At 45.8% G+C, this 19,411-nt stretch overlaps 1 long non-coding RNA gene across 1 annotated transcript in view; it reads right to left on the bottom strand.

Annotated features, from left to right (window-relative positions):
- Positions 1-6,160: 6,160 nt before the first annotated feature.
- Positions 6,161-19,411, bottom strand: part of LOC106978509 (uncharacterized) — a 62,382-nt gene continuing 49,131 nt past the window's right edge. Inside the window, exons 4-5 of the long non-coding RNA XR_008295203.1 lie at positions 10,063-10,154; positions 6,161-9,530 (exon numbers count right to left, since the gene is read on the bottom strand). This is a non-coding gene — a long non-coding RNA (uncharacterized LOC106978509). The remainder of the gene's footprint in view (positions 9,531-10,062; positions 10,155-19,411) is intronic.

The following is a 19,411-nucleotide window of genomic DNA, read 5'->3' as shown; positions in this document are numbered from 1 at the left end:
ATTTGCATTAATATGCAGAGTGTGTTATTTGCACACTTAGAACTTTGGAATGAAAGTAATTGGACTCAAGCTGGTTCTTCTCGATTGTGTTTCATCTTTACACTGCTTTTTCTTGCCTCTTTCTCAAAACTCAGTTTTCCCCAATAGCAAACAATATTAGAAAACTCTGCTTGCTAAAGACTTAAAAAAAAAAAAAAAGACACTAAAGAACTTTCGAGCAAAAGTTTAGGAAGTTCCGCTATAACCCATCCACTTGCTTGTGGGATTTATGTATATATGTTTGTTTTTGTCGTTTTGGTTACAATAACAGCATAGACTTGCTAGAATTAGATACAGAGCAGGATATTTATTTTCATCAGTTAGGTAAACGGTGTAGCATAAAATGGACATTGCTGAAGAAGGATAGAGATTTACATGAAACCACAACAGAGACCAACCACGTCACATGCAGCAGTGGTCTGTGGAGGTGAAAGGGTTGAAAATACTGAACTGAGGGCCAGGAGACTTGGCTTCTAAACCCAGCTTGCCAGTCTTTGGCTGTAAGACTGGAGGCAAGTTACTTTGGCACTGTGTGCCTCAGTTTCCCACGGTTGAAAAATGGGAATGATACCTGCTTCATCTACTTCCCCTGGACTATTCGAGGATGAAAGGAGGTAAAAATGCAATAATGGTTCTGAAGATTTTATGAAGTGACCTATAAGCATACTGTATCACTATTATAATTACTATTCTAACTGTTCCAGGGAAGCATTTGTGACCAGTGCAATTCTGCTCCTTCCTCTGGAAACTAACAACCTAGTTCTAGAATAATTTTCCTGCTGATGGGGCAGTTTCTTGGTTGTGTTGCGGTACTTAGGAACGGGCCACACGGCGCATTTGTGGGGCCATGAGTTAGTGTCCCCAGTAGAGGGCAGCAACGCTCCAGTCCCAGGAAGGCCGCTGCCTCAAAGCGGCTAATGCAGCGGCCGCAACAGGAAAACAACTAGACCAGAAAGAGCCTTGGAGAAATAATGGCCTTTAGGTCACAGACAAGGCAAATCTCATTATTATAAATACCGTAACAGAAATTCACTCATTTAAAACAATGTTTTGCCTTTTCTCTGTCCTCAGAGGAAAATCATTTGGGCTGTTTCTTTAACGTCACTTTAATGATCTGACCTGTGCAACCAAAATCCTCTAGCCGTGTTTTTCCATGTAACCCCAGATTGTTAGATCTCACCTAGCACCGGCTCTTAAATAATCAAAAAAAGTTTTTTAATGTTTATTTTTGAGAGAGACACAGTGTGAGCAGGGGAGGGCAGAGAGAGGGAGACACAGAATGCAAAGCCTGACTCGGGGCTCGAACTCACGAGCTGCGAGATCATGACCTGAGCCGAAGTCAGATGCTCAACCGACAGAGCCACCCAGGCGCCCTGTGAAATAATTTTTTTTTTTTAAACAAGAGGAAAGTAAGTCGTTCAGGTCTAATGCTTTCCATTTAAGATGCCCAACTAAGTCCAAAGAATGATTCCCCATGGTGTCTGAAACACGTCATAAAGTGTGCCTGTGTCATGTGGAGCACGTCATCTGCCTCTAATCTTCCTTCGGAATTCCTTCGGAATTCAAATTTGTTTCAAAAATATCCTTGTGCTTTTATATCCTGTAAGAACATCACCAACTAACATTCAAACTGTTCTTAAGTAGCATGTAAGGTGCCTTCGTACATGTTTTCATGTAAGTTGATAGCCACTATCCCCATCTTACAGATAAATTTTCTCATCTGTGATCAGAATGGCTGTCCTTCACTTGAAGAGAAAAGTGCAGGCGGATGCCCTTATGGCAAGAGAGTCCTGAAGGATTGGGTGTTTTCTCTCTCCTAATAGGTGGTACAAGAGCCAATTCTGAATCTGATCCCTTTTTTTGTCTGCTTTACTACAATCAGAGCTGGGGGAGAAAGGCTTTCAGGTATAGTTTTTCAATCCCTTCTGCTTTTGTCAGTTCATTTCTGGCTCTCCGCTTTTGGAAAACAACAACAACAACAACAACTGTTTCCCACTCCACTCCCTCTACCACCACCCCCACGTCAGAGTCCCCATCCCAGCTAAACCTCTTCCTGTTCTTAAGAATTGCATCACATTCTTGGCTTAATGTAGACCAACACCCCCACACTGGCACCAGGGAGCGTACGGCCCATCTTTATTGGTTGAAAGTTCTCGTCTAGTGAGCACGGAATAAGTCACCCACTTCCTGACTTCCAGCCCTGGCTGAATTTGCCTCTGGAAAGGAAAATATTCCTTGGATTTTTGTTTGCTTGTTTATAAATACCCTTCACTTCAGCCCTACCCTGGAATGAGCAAGACTTTACCAAGTAGGAACAGTATGGAAGGGCATTTGAGGGACAGGAAATAGTCTGCACACCTTGCTGTTTCTGATTCTTCACTTCTCTCGCTCACCTTTCAACCCGGATTCATCTGGCCTTGACTCCCACTGTACGAAAGGGGCTTTCAATAAGGGCAGTACGCCCCCCCCCCCCATCCCGCCCCGCCATTACTAAATGTGGTGGACACATCTCCTGATCTTACCTGACTCTGAGCAGCGTCTGATACCATTAGCCTCCTTGGTAGACTCACTGTCTTCCTGTGTTTTCCACACACTATTTTTTTTTTCCTACCTTACCCACGGATCTTCCGCATCCAAGCTCTTTTTTCTCTACCAACTCCTTAGGTGTTGGTGTTTCTCAAGACCCTTTCCTATGTCAGCCTGCCTTCCCTCTACACATTCTCTGAGAAATCTCCCATGGCTTTAGCTGAGATTTATATGCCAGTGACTTCCAAATCTCCACCTCCCCTGTACTCCAGACTTATCTAACAGCTGCCTTCTAGAACCTCTCCTATTGCTTATCCCTGAAGCCATATTAATCAGCTCACTTCCTCAAACTACCCCTCTTCTAATGTTCCTTTTCCCAATGGATGCCACAACATCCACCCGGTTGCCGTAGCTGGAAACCTAGGATTCATCTTTGATTTCTCTTTTGCTCACCCTCTGCATTCAATCAATAACCAAGTCCAAGTACACTCTACTTCTTTGAATCTACCCAGCTATTCTCATCCCTGGTCTCAGCATTCACCTCTGGATTTTTGCAAGTCTTGGCTACTTTCCTGCCTCTAGTTTTTCTCCTCCCTTTGGATCATTTTCCACCAGCTACCAGAAAGTTTTTTTTTTTTAATATATATAAACGCAATTCTGAAAAAACTCACCTCCTCCATTTCAAATCATTTAGTCGCTTCCCGCTCTCCTTAGGCTAGAGTCCAAACGTCCAAACATTATGAGCAGGGCTCGTAACCCGCCTACCTGCCATCAGCCTGCACTCCACTCATGCTGGACTCCAGTATTGCAAACATACCCTACTTTCTCTTGCTTCTGGGCCTTCACAAATGCTCGTTCCTTTGCCTGGAGCAAACACTCTATTCTAGGACCTCAAACATGTCTAGTCTAAGTTCTACCCCCAAAGGGTCATTTGTCTGATTCCTGAATCAGAGCTGAATTTGGATACTTAATTTTTAATTAATTCTTGACCTAAAACCCAAGTTAACCTTATCTTATTTCTTATTTCTTTGAAAAATACCTCCAAGGGTATGGTCAAATGAAAATATACTTGAGCTGATTAACTTAGACCAGGATTGACTTTTACCATAGCTGAATGTGAGCTGGAGCATATTTTTTAAATTACTGGAATGTTTTCTGGACTGTTATTCATCATGACATTCTATCTTTGGAATTTTCTGTCCATTTCCAGCTGGCTTGTACCGCTCTTCCTTTCTTACCTCTCAACCCTCCCTTCCCCTCCGGTTGCCCTCCACTTGCCCCTCGATGGATCCAGTTTGCACGCAGTGGTAGCTGCTGTGGGGCTGCGGTTAAAGAGAACTGCTCAGACTGCAACAGGAAAGCACTGAATCGAAAGCAAAGGGGAGGAAGCACAAACCGATACCCACCACAAAGCTGCTGAGTGCCCAGCATGACCCAAGCCGCACCCTCTGATGAGGAGCCTTGTGGAGGAGTAAGAAGCCACAGAGTTTAATAAATCATCAGCACAGCCTGTCCTCCACTTCCCCTGATCTACCCTTCCTGGGTCACCCATGAGTGTCCCAGGTCTGGGCTAAGAAGGTGGGTGATGACAGAAAAGCCACCAGAGAGGTAGAGGCTGGGGGAAAGCCCCTGATATGAATGACTGTGGCCCATTCATCTCAGACTCTCCACATGGTCCAGCTTGGTGAGGGATTCTAAGGAGCTTTCTACCCGGGACGATCCCCACACGAAGCTCGCATGTTCCCTAAAAATCCTTTTGCCACCTGCCTGAAAAGCTGTCTCTGGTGTGGCCAAAACATGTTTATAAGTGAAGATAAAGTCCTTGTGAGATCCGATTCAAAAATTAAAAAAGAATTTTTTTTAAGGGTTACTTATTTTTGAGAGTGGGGGGAGGGGCAGGGAGAGAGGGGACACAGAATCCCAAGCAGGCTGGAAGGCTCCGAGCTGTCATCCCAGAGCCCGACGCGGGGCTCGAACGCATGAACTGTGAGATCATGACCTGAGCCGAAGGTGGTCGCTGTGAGCCACCCAGGCACCTCCGATTCAAGAATTTTACATTCACATTAATGTATAAATGACTATTTCCAGGTTCTTTCCTGACTTCAGTAGAGAGGGAAGGAGAAAGGAAAGGGCTGGCAACATCAGAGCTCTATCTCACCTACATTCTGATTTTGCCCATGGCCTCCCCTGACTATTCGGGCTTAGTTCCTTTGTTGTCAAAGGAGATGCTAACTCTTCAGCAGCCTGAATTATAGGGAAGGGGATGAAGAGTGTGGGGAAATGTGTAGTAACTGTGTCTAGATTTTAAACCCTGGTGAGGTTGGATACTCCTCGGAATTACAGTCTCCCGGCGGCTCATCACCTCTGGACCTGGGGAGGTGAGAGCCGGGCCCTGCTTTCGCAGCTGGACAGGCAGAGCACCGAGAAGAGGGGCGGCCATCTCGGTCAGAAGGAGAGACTGCGCTGTGTGGCTGAGAGCGGGCACTGTGTCTTCACAGAGTGCCAGACTCACACTCCGAGTAACAGAACAGGAAATACGGTTAGTGCAGCTGGGAGGGGAGTGAGAACTCACTGTGTGCCCAAGACCATGAAGCCACTCACGGGCTGCTTTCACTGCACTTTCCTATCCTGTAAGTGACCAGGACTGCCTCTGGGGAGCGCGGGGTGGGGGGTGGGGGGGGGAGGGGGCAGGGTAGGTGGAACCTCAGGGACAAACCCCCTTCCTTCCTACATCTCACCCCTGCTAGCATGCTCAGCCTCTGTGGCCTATTCATCCCAGAAAATCTTTCAAGTTCTAGATCACCAGTGAGGTTTAAATGGAGGAATGAATGATAGGCACTTTGATAGGAGGTGAGGGAAACCAGTTCTTCTCTTACGAGGCCAGATCTACAAGTGGGAGAAATGCGGTCTCTGCTGTAGCCACCTCCACAGCAGCGAGTGGGAACGGACCCTGATAAAGGAAAAAGGGAATAGAGTTTGTAGTCAGATGACTTTGTTTTGAAACTCTCCCTCCCTCCCTCTCTTCCTTTCTTTCTCTCTTCTTTCCTTCTTTCCTCCCTTCCTTCCAGACAGGAAGGAGGGGAAGTAGCCATTGAGTGGGAAGCTTCTTGAAGCTCGGAGAAATGCTACAAACTTCCCAAGCCTGACGGCCTGCCCGGAGTTTGCCCGCTGTCTTGAATGGTCAAGGGCACTCCTCTCGTTAACCCCTCAAGTTGTTTTTAATAATTAGGCTTGATTCAAGCTGTACGAGCAGGGTGACTGCGCTCCCCAGGTGCAACCTTTCAGCGTGTGACCTGCCTTCGTACGTCACATTACTTACACAAAGAAGATCGACAACATGAGTGCAAAGACGGGGAGACAGTGAGTGTGAGCTACTTTTGAAAAAGCTGATTTAGGAAGAAGAGAGAGAAATTGGCTGGAGGACACATGAAGTGAAGAACGGGTTTCATTTTTTTAGCCTGAGAAAGGTTTAGGTATGTTTGCAGAGGTCTCACTTCATTCCTAACCTTTGATTCTCTCATCTGGGGGGGTGGGGGGGAGGAGAGATTTCTATGAAGATTAAAATTAAATTAAAATCGAACGCAAGGTGGTGGTATTTACACTGCAAAGCCCTTTACACATGCTAATTACTATAGCTCTCAACATCTAGCATCCCTATGGATGAGTAAGCCCTGGTCACAGCCATTCTGTCTCTGTCTTTTCTGCACTCTATGACAGGCTGTGAGGACACATGGGCTCTTTCTTCAGTGGGCAGGGCCAACACCTACAGGCAATAGGCTGATCGTCGGGTGACTTGTATCTTGCCCTGCTTTGAACTTTTGGGAGATGGTGTGTGTGTCCACACGAGTGTGTGTGTCTTACTAGATACAGCGAGTTACCACTGTATTGTTTACCTTTGCCCTGTGTTCTTATTTTAAAATCCTGATATAAAAAATGGACACATTTCACACTGAACATCTCTCTAAAAAGCTTTAATTTGGAGAAAACGGTTTTAGAAATTAAAAATACCCTTTTTGAGATGCAAGAGACCGTACAAATAGGATTATAAACGTGAATTTCTGCTGAGACAAAGAAGCAGTCTCCTAAAAGTTACCTAATGTTAATCCACAGCTTTGTAAGAACGGGCAACACTTTATTTTTTCTGGCTATTTGCAGAATGGCATTATAATTTTGCTTTGATACAAATTTGGCAACAGCAACCGTGATTCCTTTTCCCAATTGGCTACAGTGCTCACATACTTTAACCAAGGAATCCCCATCAGCTCTACACAGCATGATATACACAGCGAGTCAGTGAAGTCTTCATTCTCTTAATTACTTGCTTTGCAGTTTGGCTTTGAACTATCCCACCTCCTTTCCTTTAAAGATATCCTGCAAATTCCACTCCCACATCTCCTCTCCCTTGCCCACCTGGCTTTCCAACCTTAAGATGATTTATATCTTCATTTCTGGATGCATCTCTTAGCCTATTCCTTACCAGCCCTCCTCCATTCCTTACTCTGTCCTCCTCTTCCCCTGACCCCTCTCTGCCTCCAGCTTTTATTACTTAGCAACCCTGCAGGCCAATCCCATAGCATGTTCCTTCATGCATTACATGAACAAATTTTTTGAGGGCACTGAACAGAACACTGTGGTGTCATTTTCCTAGAGCAAGCAGCCACTTTTTAAAAATAGCTGTACTGAGCTAAAATGTATATCCTGTAAAGTTCACACGTTTGAAGTATACAATTCAATGGCTTTTAGGATCTAGTGTTGTGCATCTATCACTGTAATTCACTTGCCAACATTTCGTTATCCCACAAAGAAACCTGTACCACTTAACACTGCCCCACCCCCCTCTTTCTGCTCTCCCTAACCACTAATCTACTTTCTGTTTCTATGGATTTGCCTATACGAATCATTTTCCATAAATGAGATCACACAATAGGTGGTCTTCTGTGGCTGGCTTTTTTCACCTAGCATAATGATTTTGGGGTTCAACCATATTGCAGCATGTATCTGTACCTCGTTCCTTTTTATTACCAAATAGTATCCCATCATATGGCTAGATCACATTTTGTTTATCCATTCATCGGCTGGTGTACATTTGAGTTGTTTCCTTTTTTTTTTTTTTTTTTTTTGGTGGCTATTATGTGAATAAAGCTATGAACATTCACATACGAGTTTTGGGTGGACATATGTTTTCATTTCTCTTTGGTTGATATCAAGGGTTGGAACTGCTAGGTCATATGGTAACTCTATTTTTAGCATTTAGAGGGACAGCCAAACCATTTTCCAAAGTGGCTACACCATTTTACTTTCCCATCAGCAGTGTGTGAGGATTTCAATTTCTCCACATCCTCACCAAAAATTACTGTCTGCCTTTTTAATGATAGCCATCCCAGTGAGTAAAACTGCATTTCCCTAATGACTCTCTGTGTGTTTATTAGCCATTTGTAATATTTTCTTTGGAAAAAATGTCTATTGTAATTGCCCATTTTTAAATTAGGCTTTTTATTATGGACTTGTAAGAGTTTTAAATAGTGTAGATACAAGTCCCTTATCAGATTTATGATTTGCAAATATTTTCTCTCACTCTCTGGTCTGTCTTTTCAGTTTTCTTCATGGCGTCCTCTGAATGCAGTAGTTTTTAATTTTGATGAAATTCAACACATCAATCTTTTATCACTAGTGCTATTGGCGTTTTATCTAAGAAATCATTGTCCAACCCAAGGTCACAAAGACTTACTCTGAAGATTTCTTCTAAAAGTCTTAGTCCGAGCTCCTACATTTAGGTCTATGAGCCATTCTGAGTTCATTTTTGTGTATGATATTCATTAGAGGTCCAAATTAAATTTTTTGCGTGTGGATATTCAGTTATCCCGGCACCACTTGTTAAAAAGGCTATTCTTTTCCTATTGAATTTTCTTGGCTTCTTTGTCAAAAATCAATTGGCCATAACTGTTAGAGTTTTCATTATTTATTAAGTATTCATTATTTATTAAGTATTCATTATGTACTAAGAGTGGAGGTATTCTTATTTTAGGATCAGCAGGAAAAAAAAAAAAAAACTGGCCCCGAAATCCCTAAGAATGTCTCCACTCTTAGTAAATAACGGGCACGTTTTCTTCCACACTTAGAATGAAATTGGAGAGGGACGACTGAACAAGTACATTTTGGAGTTGTGGAAAGCAAGGGGGTCCTTTGACGGGAGAACCAAACTGATGGGGGGGAGGGAATAAAGGAGCCAAAAAGTTTGTGAACTTCCCACCCTGGTGAGAGGAATGTTTGTCCAGGGGAAGCAGTTTGATCTAGCACCGGGGGACATTGTGAAAGATAATTGAAATTGTTAAGTCCATTGATCTCCCCAGAAGGAAAAAAAGAGGGTCTCTAAGTAAGCAGTATTGTTAGTTTGTTGATTCTTACAGAAGATTCTCATCTAACCAAGGGAAGCAGCTGGCCCTTTCTCAGGGCTCTAAGACCTTGAGAAAAAAAAAAAAAAAATCCCTCCTTGTCTTTTCTTACCTCTGTCCACAGCCAGCAATAAACTTTATCTTTGTTACTCCTCCCCTTTGTGAGTTCCCCAGAAGGAGAGGGAGGAGAGGGAGAAAAAGAAGCAAACCCCAGTGGGAGAGAGGGTGAGAGATGCTGGGGACCAGGGGGGAGGAATTCTGGAGCATTTGACCCGGAAGGCCTTGAAAGTACTGCAGGAGTGCTAAGACAGGAAGTCTTTCAGGAGCAGCTGGTGGAGCGTCCTGGGGACTGGGACAGTATGGACCGGGGCGGGGGGCAGAAGGATGATGGTGCTCTTGGATTCAGTAATCCAGCCGCGGTGGCTTATCCCAAGGAGACATGGCACGCCAACACCGAGAGTGGCAATGGCAATGAGAAGAGTGTCTGCGTAGCGCAGCTGGAGCAGCCTGGCCCCCACAACACGTGTCGTATGACATCAGGCAGACACATGGCATGTTGTCATACCGGTTCCGCTGTCAACACACGACGTCGGTTGCCTCACTCCTCACAGAACTGTCCACCATGCTGGAGTCAGGTCCCCTCATCCATCTACCAGGCTGGGGCCAGGTCCCCTCATGTGTCCACCACCCCGGGGCCAGGTCCCCTCATGTGTCCACCACCCCGGGGCCAGGTCCCCTCATGTGTCCACCACCGCCGGGGCCAGGTCCCCCCATCTGCCCACCACCCCGGGGCCAGGTCCCCTCATCTGTCCACCACCCCCAGGAACAGGTCCCCTCATGTGTCCACCACCCCCGGGGCCAGGTCCCCTCATCTGTCCACCACACCGGGCCAGGTCCCCTCATGTGTCCACCACCCCCGGGGCCAAGTCCCCTCATGTGTCCACCACCCCCGGGACCAGGTCCCCTCATCCGTCCACCACCCCGGGGCCAGGTCCCCTCATCCATCACCACCCCCGGGACCAGGTCTCCTCGTCCGTCCACCACCCCCGGGACCAGGTCCCCTCATCCGTCCACCACCCCGGGGCCAGGTCCCCTCATCTCTCACCTGAATTATCGCAGTGGCCTCTGGCAGGTCTTTCTGCTTTCACCTTGCTCCCCGGCCCCTCGTCCACTCTCAACACAGGAGTCACAGGGCCCCTTTAGAAAATGAAAAACGTATCAATCCTCTACTCAAAAGCTTCCACAGCTGCCCTCTCATTCAGATGAAAAGCTGATGTTTTTGCTGGTCTCAGGCCCTCCCTCGCCGGCCCCCATCCCCCTCTGACTTCTTCTGCTGCCGCTTTCCTTCCTGCACACTCCACGCTGGCCGTACAGGGCTCCCGACTGGTCTTGAACACACCAGGCCTTCTCCTGCCTCTGTGACTTGGAGCTCCCCCTTCCCTCTTCTCCCACAATCCATTTGGCTTGTTCCCCCACCACCCTCAGATCCCCTCAAATGTCACAGACGAGGCTTTCCTTCTCTCACCATCCTATTCAAAATTGCTATCTTCAGGGCACGCCCCTCAAAGTATTGTTGGGAAAAGTCAACGGAAAAAAAGGGAGTGAAGACCTGCCACCTAGTTGGTGCTTTCTGAACACGGAGTTCCCCTCTTCTCCTGAGGAAGAATACAGAGCCAGTGGATAAAAACAGTGGAAGCATGCAAAAGTGGCAGTGGTTGGTGTGTTAAATAGAGTGCTTAAGAATATTTATAAACAGGGGTGCCTGGGGGATCAGTCGGTTAAGCGTCCGACTTCGGCTCAGGTCATGATCTCACAGCTCGTGTGTTCGAGCCCCGCGTCGGGCTCTGTGCTGACAGCTCGGAGCCTGGAACCTGCTTTGGATTCTGTCTCCCTCTCTGTCTGCTCCTCTCCTGCTCACACTCTATCTCTCTAAAAATTAAATAAAAACATTTAAAAAATTGTTTTTTAAAAAGACCATTTTCTTTCTGTTTTCTTTCACTCCCAATGTGTGGCTGTATGTGAAGAGTGGTGGGTGGGAGCAAGGTTCTTCCAATTGCCTCCTGGGTTCTGGCTTCACCTCTAACACTTTCAAGATGTGATATTAAGCAAATCCTAACCTCTCTCGCCCTGTTTCCTTATCTGTAAAACAAAGACATTAAATTTAGTAACTTTTAGTCCTATAGATGCTTAAAATTCCACAATTCAGATAGGCAGGCCATCCACCTGGCTTTGCCCTGCTTCAGCCCAGCCTGACTCAAATGCATGGCCAGATGTTTCTAATCTTAGGCATAAAAGACTCTATTCTTTGGTTTTAAGAGTCCAAAAGAAACTGGAAAGTTTAGGAAAAGTTCTAGGCAGACGAGATTTCCTTCTCTCTGACTCTTCAACAGCCACATTCATATTGTTCAAACTTAAGAAAACATGAAAAGCAAAGCAAAGCAAATATGCACCTTTGAGTCTGAATCCACTATGTGAAGCTTTAAGCCATGAAGCAAAGTGTGTGGTTTTTGGTGAATGTGTGCGTGTGTGTGTGTGTGTGTTTTAAAGCAACAACCAGAAAGTAGACATCAGCAGTTCTGGACTTGTAACTGTAACCTTGCACCCGCGTGGCCAGGAGCCGAGCAGGGCCAAAGGAGGGGGGATGGCTGGAGACTCCCCGCTCTGGAAAGCAGGCGGTTTTGTTTTCTTCTGGTGGCCACCCTGAGGCGGAGGAGAGGAGGATGTTTGGGTTTGCAGGCCGCGGGCCACTGTCAGCAAGTTTGCGGCCCTGGCCTCACTTCCCTGAAGCTGGGGTTGGGGGGGGGAGCGGGGGGTCAGCTGCCCTGGCCTCCCTCCAACAACCGAGCCGCAGAGGATTCAAATACCCCATCGGTTGCAAGGCTCTGACTTTACCCAGCTGAACACTGAAGATCTCATCTGGGAAGGGTCAGTTAAAAAATGACAGAACTGCCCAAAGTAAACAGAGGGAACAGCCACAACAGAAACTTTCTCTGCGATGTTTCCTTATAATTACCGGCCCGGCCCTCCCGAGCTCTGGCCGGAGTCCCCACCCACTGTCGCTGTTGCCCCCACATGGCCTTGTTTGAGCGAGCCCCCAGCTGACCCCAGCGGTGCCTCCCTGTCCTCTGGCCTCTCCCCGGAGGTGTCCCCAGGGAGCAGGAGGAGTCCAGACTGCAGCGTGTTTTGAGACTGGAGTTTGGGAAGAGTCAACAGCAAGGCCCTGTTGGGCTCATTTATTAGGACCCCCGAGCGATGAGTAAACGCAGCTTAAATGACGTGTCCAAATTCGGAGCGTAAGCGTGGGGTGCAACTGGTCTCCCTATGCTTCACCCAGGGCTCTTTCCAGATTCACACACTGTTGTAGGAGACCCAAGATAAGGTTAACTTGAAAGTTCTCTTTCTCCACCTTTTCTTTCCAACCAAATCCTACTTTGTTGACCTTCAGGGCTGTATAGAAAAGCGTATTTTGAATTTAGACTTGAGGACGATGATGAAATCTTACACTAGGTATAATGATACCTTGTGTGTGCCTCAGTTCCTCTTACCTATTTGCCCCCACCCCCCGCGGCAGCGTTGTGAGGTCAGCAGCGAGCAGAGGGGGTAGGGCATGGGCTTAGTTTCCACACCTGCAAAATGGGAACGACCACAGCACCTGCTTCATCCTGTTGTCAGGAGGATGTCATGAGATGATGCATGCAATACACAGTGAAAAACCCAACAAATGCTAGAAATTGCTAACACCCTAGAAGGCATGTATGATTCCTTTTTACAGATGAGAAAGCTGAGGCTCAGAGCAGCTGAAGGAGAGTAGTCATACAATCGGTTGGGAAGAGAGCCGGGATCCAGCTCAGTGGCCTGGCTCCACACCCAGGGCACTTGCTGCTCCACTGTTGACAGTGTAGACAGTTAGAGGTGGCTCTGGGCCGTGTGTCAGACATGTTTGTCCGTAGCATCATGGGGTGACGTGTTTTTATTAAGCCCTCACCTGCCTGGGCTGCCAGGAAATGGATGCTTTGGGGGTGATGGAGGCTGTCATGTGCAGCCTGTTTATTGAGGTGTCTTTGCCCGAATGCCAGCCACGGAGCTGAAGCCTGAACTAATCCCTGGCCCAAGCTGGGCTCAGGAGCTACATCAGAAGCCCTTGAATCTTCTCAGCTTTTCTTTCCTTTTGCAATGCTTCTGTGATGCGCTGAGAATCCCCTGCTTACTCAGATATCACAGCCCTCTTCACACTCCTTTGCATTGTATCTGTGGATTTTGAGGTGTCTGTCTGGTTCTCCTGTTGGAACAGTGCCCACAGGGGTGCGAAAGATGATATACTGAGGTGTGGGAAGAAAACATGTGAATACCTGTTTTTATTATTCTTTAATCTAAGGTACTAAGACAATTAAGCTTTACCAGTATTTAAAAATGAGTACAATAGAGTTTAAATAATTTATAATGAATATGCAATTGTTGGGAATGTGTATTTGAATAATTATTATTTTTATTATGTTTGATGGAGTGGCATGATGAAAAGAGTTTGGAGCAACTGTTCTAGAAAGTACGCTTCTAGAGGGCAAGAAATATATCTAGTTCTGATTTGTATCCCACCCTCGTCCTCATTATCTAGCGTTAAACGACCATTCCCCAATAAGTGAATTTGGCATCTGTATGAACTTGATTGTCTTTGTTTCTTCCCCTCCTATTGTCATCCATCGAATACTATGTCTTATTCAGTATTTTGCCAAGAAATGAGCAATAATAAGGCCATGTTTGAGAAGTAAAGAGTACAAATTGCCGTAAGAAGATAGGAAAGTACAACACTGGTAGTCCCAAAAAAGAGTTAACGGAATATCACTCAGCCATAAAAAGAATGAAATCTCTTGCAACGACATGGATGGAACTAGAGAGAGTATAATGCTAAGCAAAATACGTCAGGCAGGGAAAAATAAATACCAAATGATTTCACTCATATGTAGAATTTAAGAAACAAAACAAACAAAGGCAAAAAAGAAAAAGAAAAAGAAAAAGAGGCCAACCCAAAAACAGACTCTTAACTATAGTCAATCATCTGACTGCTGGAGGGGAGGTGGGTTGGGGATGAGTGAAATCGGTGAAGGGGATTAAGGGTGCACTTATCTTGATGAGCACTGGGTGATGTATGGGACTGTCGAATCACTGTATCGTACCCCTGAACCTAACATAGTACTATATGTTAACTACACTGGAATTCACATTTTCAAAAAAGTTAGAGAGAGTCGCCATAAGGCATGCAGCGGGCAGAGGAAGACCTCAGGGCAGAACTCGTAGGCACAAAGTCAGGCATGCAGTTCCAGCACTGCTGTCTGAGAAATCAAGTGTGATCTGAACATCTGAACATTTTCAAAGTGAGCACTGCCCTCTGTCTTAAAGCCGCAGAGAGCAACACAATGCAACGAGCAAAGGTCTTAGAGAAAACACCCTCCTGTCTTGGTGATCTCGGCAGAAACCTCGAACAACCTCCTTACCCTCACCCCCAGGAAAACAGTTCTTGACCAACAAATGAGGTCGGACTAGGTGATTTTGGAGGTCCCTTCATACTTGGAAGCAGCCCCGAGTGTGGATGAAGTTGGGAGTTTTCAGTGTCGGAAGTTCCAGAAGCGGGGATGGGTATCTGGACATGGGGTGTCCGCTGTCTCAGCAGCAGTGCCCGTGCAGTGTCTTCACACGGCTGCCCTGCAGCATAATTCTGGAAGTTGTTTCTGGTGAGCCTCTAAACCTGGGTCTCCAGTCCTCCTGCAGGGCCTGTGAACTACCCAATATCCCTTAATAAATTCATCTTCTGCTTAAATTAATCAGAGTCTGTCTCCTATATTTAAAAGCTTGTTTGTATTTATTTGCCTGGGAATTCTATAGATTTCCTTTGTCCATTGTTCTCAGTTGGATTTTATCTGTCTTTGGGTATTTTGTAAGAACTCCACATTTTAAGAAAACTCTGCCTTTTTCATATTTGCTGCAAATATTTTTTCCCAATTTGTTTATGGTCTTCTGACATTATTTGATTTCATTTTGTCCTGGGCCTCGCAGAAATCTTGAATTTTCATGGAGACAAATTGGTCCCTATTCTGGCTTATGGCGTCTAAACTTGCTCAGAATGGCTTTCACTCAGGAAGCCTCTCGTGGTCTCATTGCTGAAGATACTAATTTAGAAAACGCTTGAGACTTCTGGTTAAAGAAAACAGAATAGACACATGCATTGTGCTCCACTCCCTCCTAGAACTCAACCCAAGGTTAACGTTTGATGAAGTAATATATTCACGTGGTTCTAAAGCCAAAAAAAGTGTAAAAAGACACAGAGCAAGACGTTTCCCTCATCCATGTCTACCATCGGCCCCGGCCCGGTCTCCTTCCTGTGCGTTAGTAAGCTTTGTCACTAGTTTGCTGTATGCGTTTCCAGAGTTTCTTTGAGCATATGTAAGCAACCAAGAATGTAAGTAAATGGATTTTTCTTTTTTTAAGGCTAACCCCACAAGGACAAAGAGCATATGAAAAGGACAACAGCAGGATAATTTTAAAGGCTGGAACGTAGATGAATGAGTGGTAACTGAATCCAGAGACCCAAGTGAGCTGAATCCTGGGGCAGCAGACGAGAAAGCTAACACCACCCGTTTCCGAATGCAGAGATTTGCAGCACCAGGTACTTTGGTATTTTGTGAGTAAAGCTCGTAAAACTGTGGCTGCAAACAGTAAGATGAGTCGAAAGTCAGTTCAAGAAGCAAAGAGGTCCCCAGGCCCCCCTTCCCCTTGTAGTGTCAGGTAGACTGCCCCTTCCCCGTGATGGCGGATGGGGCTTTTTCTTCTGCTGGGAGAGTAAGACAGAGGGAGGGCCAGTCCCAGTTGGGTGAAAGGATAATGTCCGGAAGAGAAAAGGGCATTACTTACAGCCCTCTTGCCCTTTTCCTTCACACGGATCGTAACCCTGAACGTCCTGCCTGGAGATTAGGAAAGCGTTTTCCGAGAGCCTGACATACTGGAAAGAAAGGCCCTAAAGATCTGGAAGTGGCACCACTTCTGAGAGAGAAAGAAAACAAAAAATTATCAATATCCTCAGAGAGATAAAACATGATAGGACATACATGATAAAAACAAAAAGCTATTTTTTTTTTTTTTACAGTTTATTCATTTTGCGAGAGGGAGAAAGCACACACATGTGAGTGGGGGAGGGGCAGAGAGAGAGCGAGGGTGAGGGAGAGTCCCAAGCAGGTTCTGCGCTGTCAGCGCAGAGCCCCACGCAGGGCTCAAATCCATGAACTGCAAGATCATGACCTGAGCTGAAATCAAGAATTTGAATGCTCAACCGACTGAGCCACCCAGGTGCCCCCAAATGCTATTTTTTAAAAGGAACAGAGAACAACAAAAAGATCTTAGGAATTTAAATATGATCCCAGAAAAGAAAACTCACTAGAAGATGTGGAAAGTAGAAAGTATAGCAAAAAGATAAGACACGGAAAATAGAAGTCATAAGAGCAAGAGTAGGGGTGCCTGGGTGACTTAGTTGGTTAAGCCTCCTACTCTTGATTTTGGCTCGGGTCATGACCTCATGGTTCATAGGATCAAGGCCTGAGTTTAGCTCCATGCTGAGAGCATGGAGCCTGCTTGGAATTCTCTCTCTCTCTCTCTCTCTCTCTCTCTCTCTCTCTCTCCCCCCCCATCTCCCCTACTCTCTCACTCTCTCTCAAAACAAAGAAACTTAAAAAAAAAAAAAAAGGAGCAAAAGTAGTTTATTTGGGAGATGATCCAGGAAACCCTACAGGGTCAGGGGAAGTGAAACAAGGAAGCTAATATATCCAGCAAGTTACTGCGAACTGGAACTCGATTCCTTTGGGGAACTCTGGGAGACCCGTGTAGAAATTATGCCTTGAAGTTATCCCCACTCAGGGCTGAGTGAGCTGAGGTACTTATTCTGCTAACTCCCATTGGTCATGGGTGAAGAGGTGCTCCCTGGGAGGAGGGGGTTAATTCCCTGACTCGGGGGCATTTAAAAAAAATGTTTATTTATTTTTGAGAGACAGAGAGCAAGTGGGGGAGGGGTAGAGAGAGAGGGAGACACAGAATCCAAAGCAGGCTCCAGGCTCTGAGCTGTCAGCACTGAGCCCGACCTGGGGCTCAAACCCACAAACTGTGGGATCATGACCCAAGCCGAAGTCCAACGCTTAACTCACTGAGCCACGCAGGTGCTCTGGCAAAGAGACATTTGTACCGGTAACTTAGACTGCATGGATGTGGCAGGTGCCGAGAGAATACGGCAGGGCACTCATGGCATCTATTATATGTTCCCTGCTTTCTTTCTTGGGAAACTCCTGGAGGATGCGCCCCACCAAAACAATGGAGTGAATCAAGAAAGAGGAAGAGGTGGAATTCAAGGAACCAGACTATTTGACACAAGAGATGAAGGGATTCCCCAGGATGTGGTGAAAGGGTGGCGTGGGGGAGCGACTGGTTATTAATGTAGAACTATTCGATTCTGTCAACTATGTGCATATTTAGTTTTGATATAAATAAAAATCAGCAATTTGTCTTTTTTCTTGTGCTGTATGAAAAAGGGAGGAGGTGAGACAGAGAATGTGCATTATTCCTAGCTGATAAGAAACCTGGGAAGGGAAAATGAAGCTTTCCTGTTTCTTGGGTCCATCACCCCAGCAGGGCCATTGTCTTTCCATCTCCTGTGGAGGCAGGAAGAACAATTATGAATGGTTGGGAAATAAAGACTTAAAATATTTAAAAGAGCTATTGATGCCACACTGACCTGAAATCTGGGGCTGCCCGAGGAGAGCTCGGACCCAAGGAAATGATCCAAGGTAAATACAAAGAAAGGATGCTATCAAACTAAAAACCAAAACCAAGATTGCATTTAGGGAACTATTAATAGCACTAGAATGCCGTTGGAATAAATTCCTAATTGTATCTGGATGTGAATGTCTCGAAATTTTACTTTGAATGCCTATTGCCTTAAAACCTACAATTAAAAAATATGACTATTTTAGAGTTTCAATAAAAATGCCCCCATCTAAAATAAAAATAAACAGGGGCACCTGGGTGGCTCAGTCAGTTAAGTGTCCAACTGTTGATCTCGGCTCAGGTCATGATCTCTCAGTTCATGAGATGGAACCCCGAGTCTGGCTCTGCACTGACAGCATGGAGCCTGCTTGGGATTCTCTCTCTCTCTCCCCCGCTCTCTCTCTCTCTCCATGTCTTTCCCCCTCTGCCCCTCCCCCACTCATGCCCTCTAGAGAGGCTCATGTCTCTCTCAAAAATAAATAAAAATAAACCTAAAAGAAGTAAAATAAAAATAAACAAAGCAATTCTCCTTTTAGCTCTTGCCCCAGTTTTCTCTTCTCCTTCATCATGATACTTCTGAAAAGAATATATGCTAACTTCCTCCTCTTCCTTACTTCCTCCCTTCATGCTACTCGTTCACCCCAGCTTTCACTCTGTTTTTCACTAGCTTTCACTCTGACCATCTCAGAGGCCTCAGAGGACTTCTTGGCTGCCAAATCCTTTGGTCCTGTCTAGCCCTCATCCTTCTCTCTGCACCCCCCTCCCTCCGCCTCTGGCTGGGTCTCTCTTCTTTCTTGGTGTTCCTATCTCTCTTACCCTCTTTCTGACTGCCCTCTCCCCTGTGCCCCCTTCGACAGGACAGGCCTCCACAGAGATCCCTTGACTGTCTATGAGATCCGGTATCTGCCTAGGCCTCCAGCCTGAGGGGTGCCCTGTCCTGCTTGCTCCCCACACTCCCATTACACCCATGTTCCGTTCAGTTCCTCTAAGACATCCAGCTCTTGTTGCCTTGGGGCCTATTCCTGCTACCTGGGACCCTCTTCCCTGCCCCACACCCCAGCCCTCCATCTGGCTATTTGCCACTTGACTTTCAGGTCTCAGCCTACTATCATTTCCTCAGAGTGCCCCTCCCTAAGCACCTCCCTTCTCATCCCCAGCAAACCAAATCCATTCCCCCCCCCTTCTATCTTAGATATCATTTGTTTTCTCCTTTGAATGAATTACATAGTTCATAATGATAAGCTTTAGCTGTGTGTTTAGTTCCTTAACTATCTACCTTTCTTTCCAGAATATAAGTTGCATGAGGACAGGAACCATGTGAGCCCTGCTTACCACTATAGCCTTGGCATCAGCATGGTCCCAGGAACAGCAGAGGGTGTTTGTTGAATGAATGAATGAATGAATGAATGAAGTGCTTTCTTCATGCCCAGCACCATGGCAAGCATTTACACGTCACCTCATTTTTATTCTCACAACAACCCTGTGAATAGGTACTATTATCAGGTCCATTTTCAGATAAGGAAACTGAAACTTGACTGAGTAATAATGCTCGAGATCTGACAGAAACACGAGAGTCAGAGCTAGAATTTGAAAATACAGTTCTCTGGCCCTATGCGAGACTTAAAAAAATTTTTTTTCATGTTTATTTATTTTTG

This window comes from Acinonyx jubatus, chromosome C1 (assembly GCF_027475565.1).
Source record: "Acinonyx jubatus isolate Ajub_Pintada_27869175 chromosome C1, VMU_Ajub_asm_v1.0, whole genome shotgun sequence".
In the NCBI taxonomy this organism is placed as follows: domain Eukaryota; kingdom Metazoa; phylum Chordata; class Mammalia; order Carnivora; family Felidae; genus Acinonyx; species Acinonyx jubatus.
This window is presented reverse-complemented; position numbering and strand designations above follow the sequence as displayed.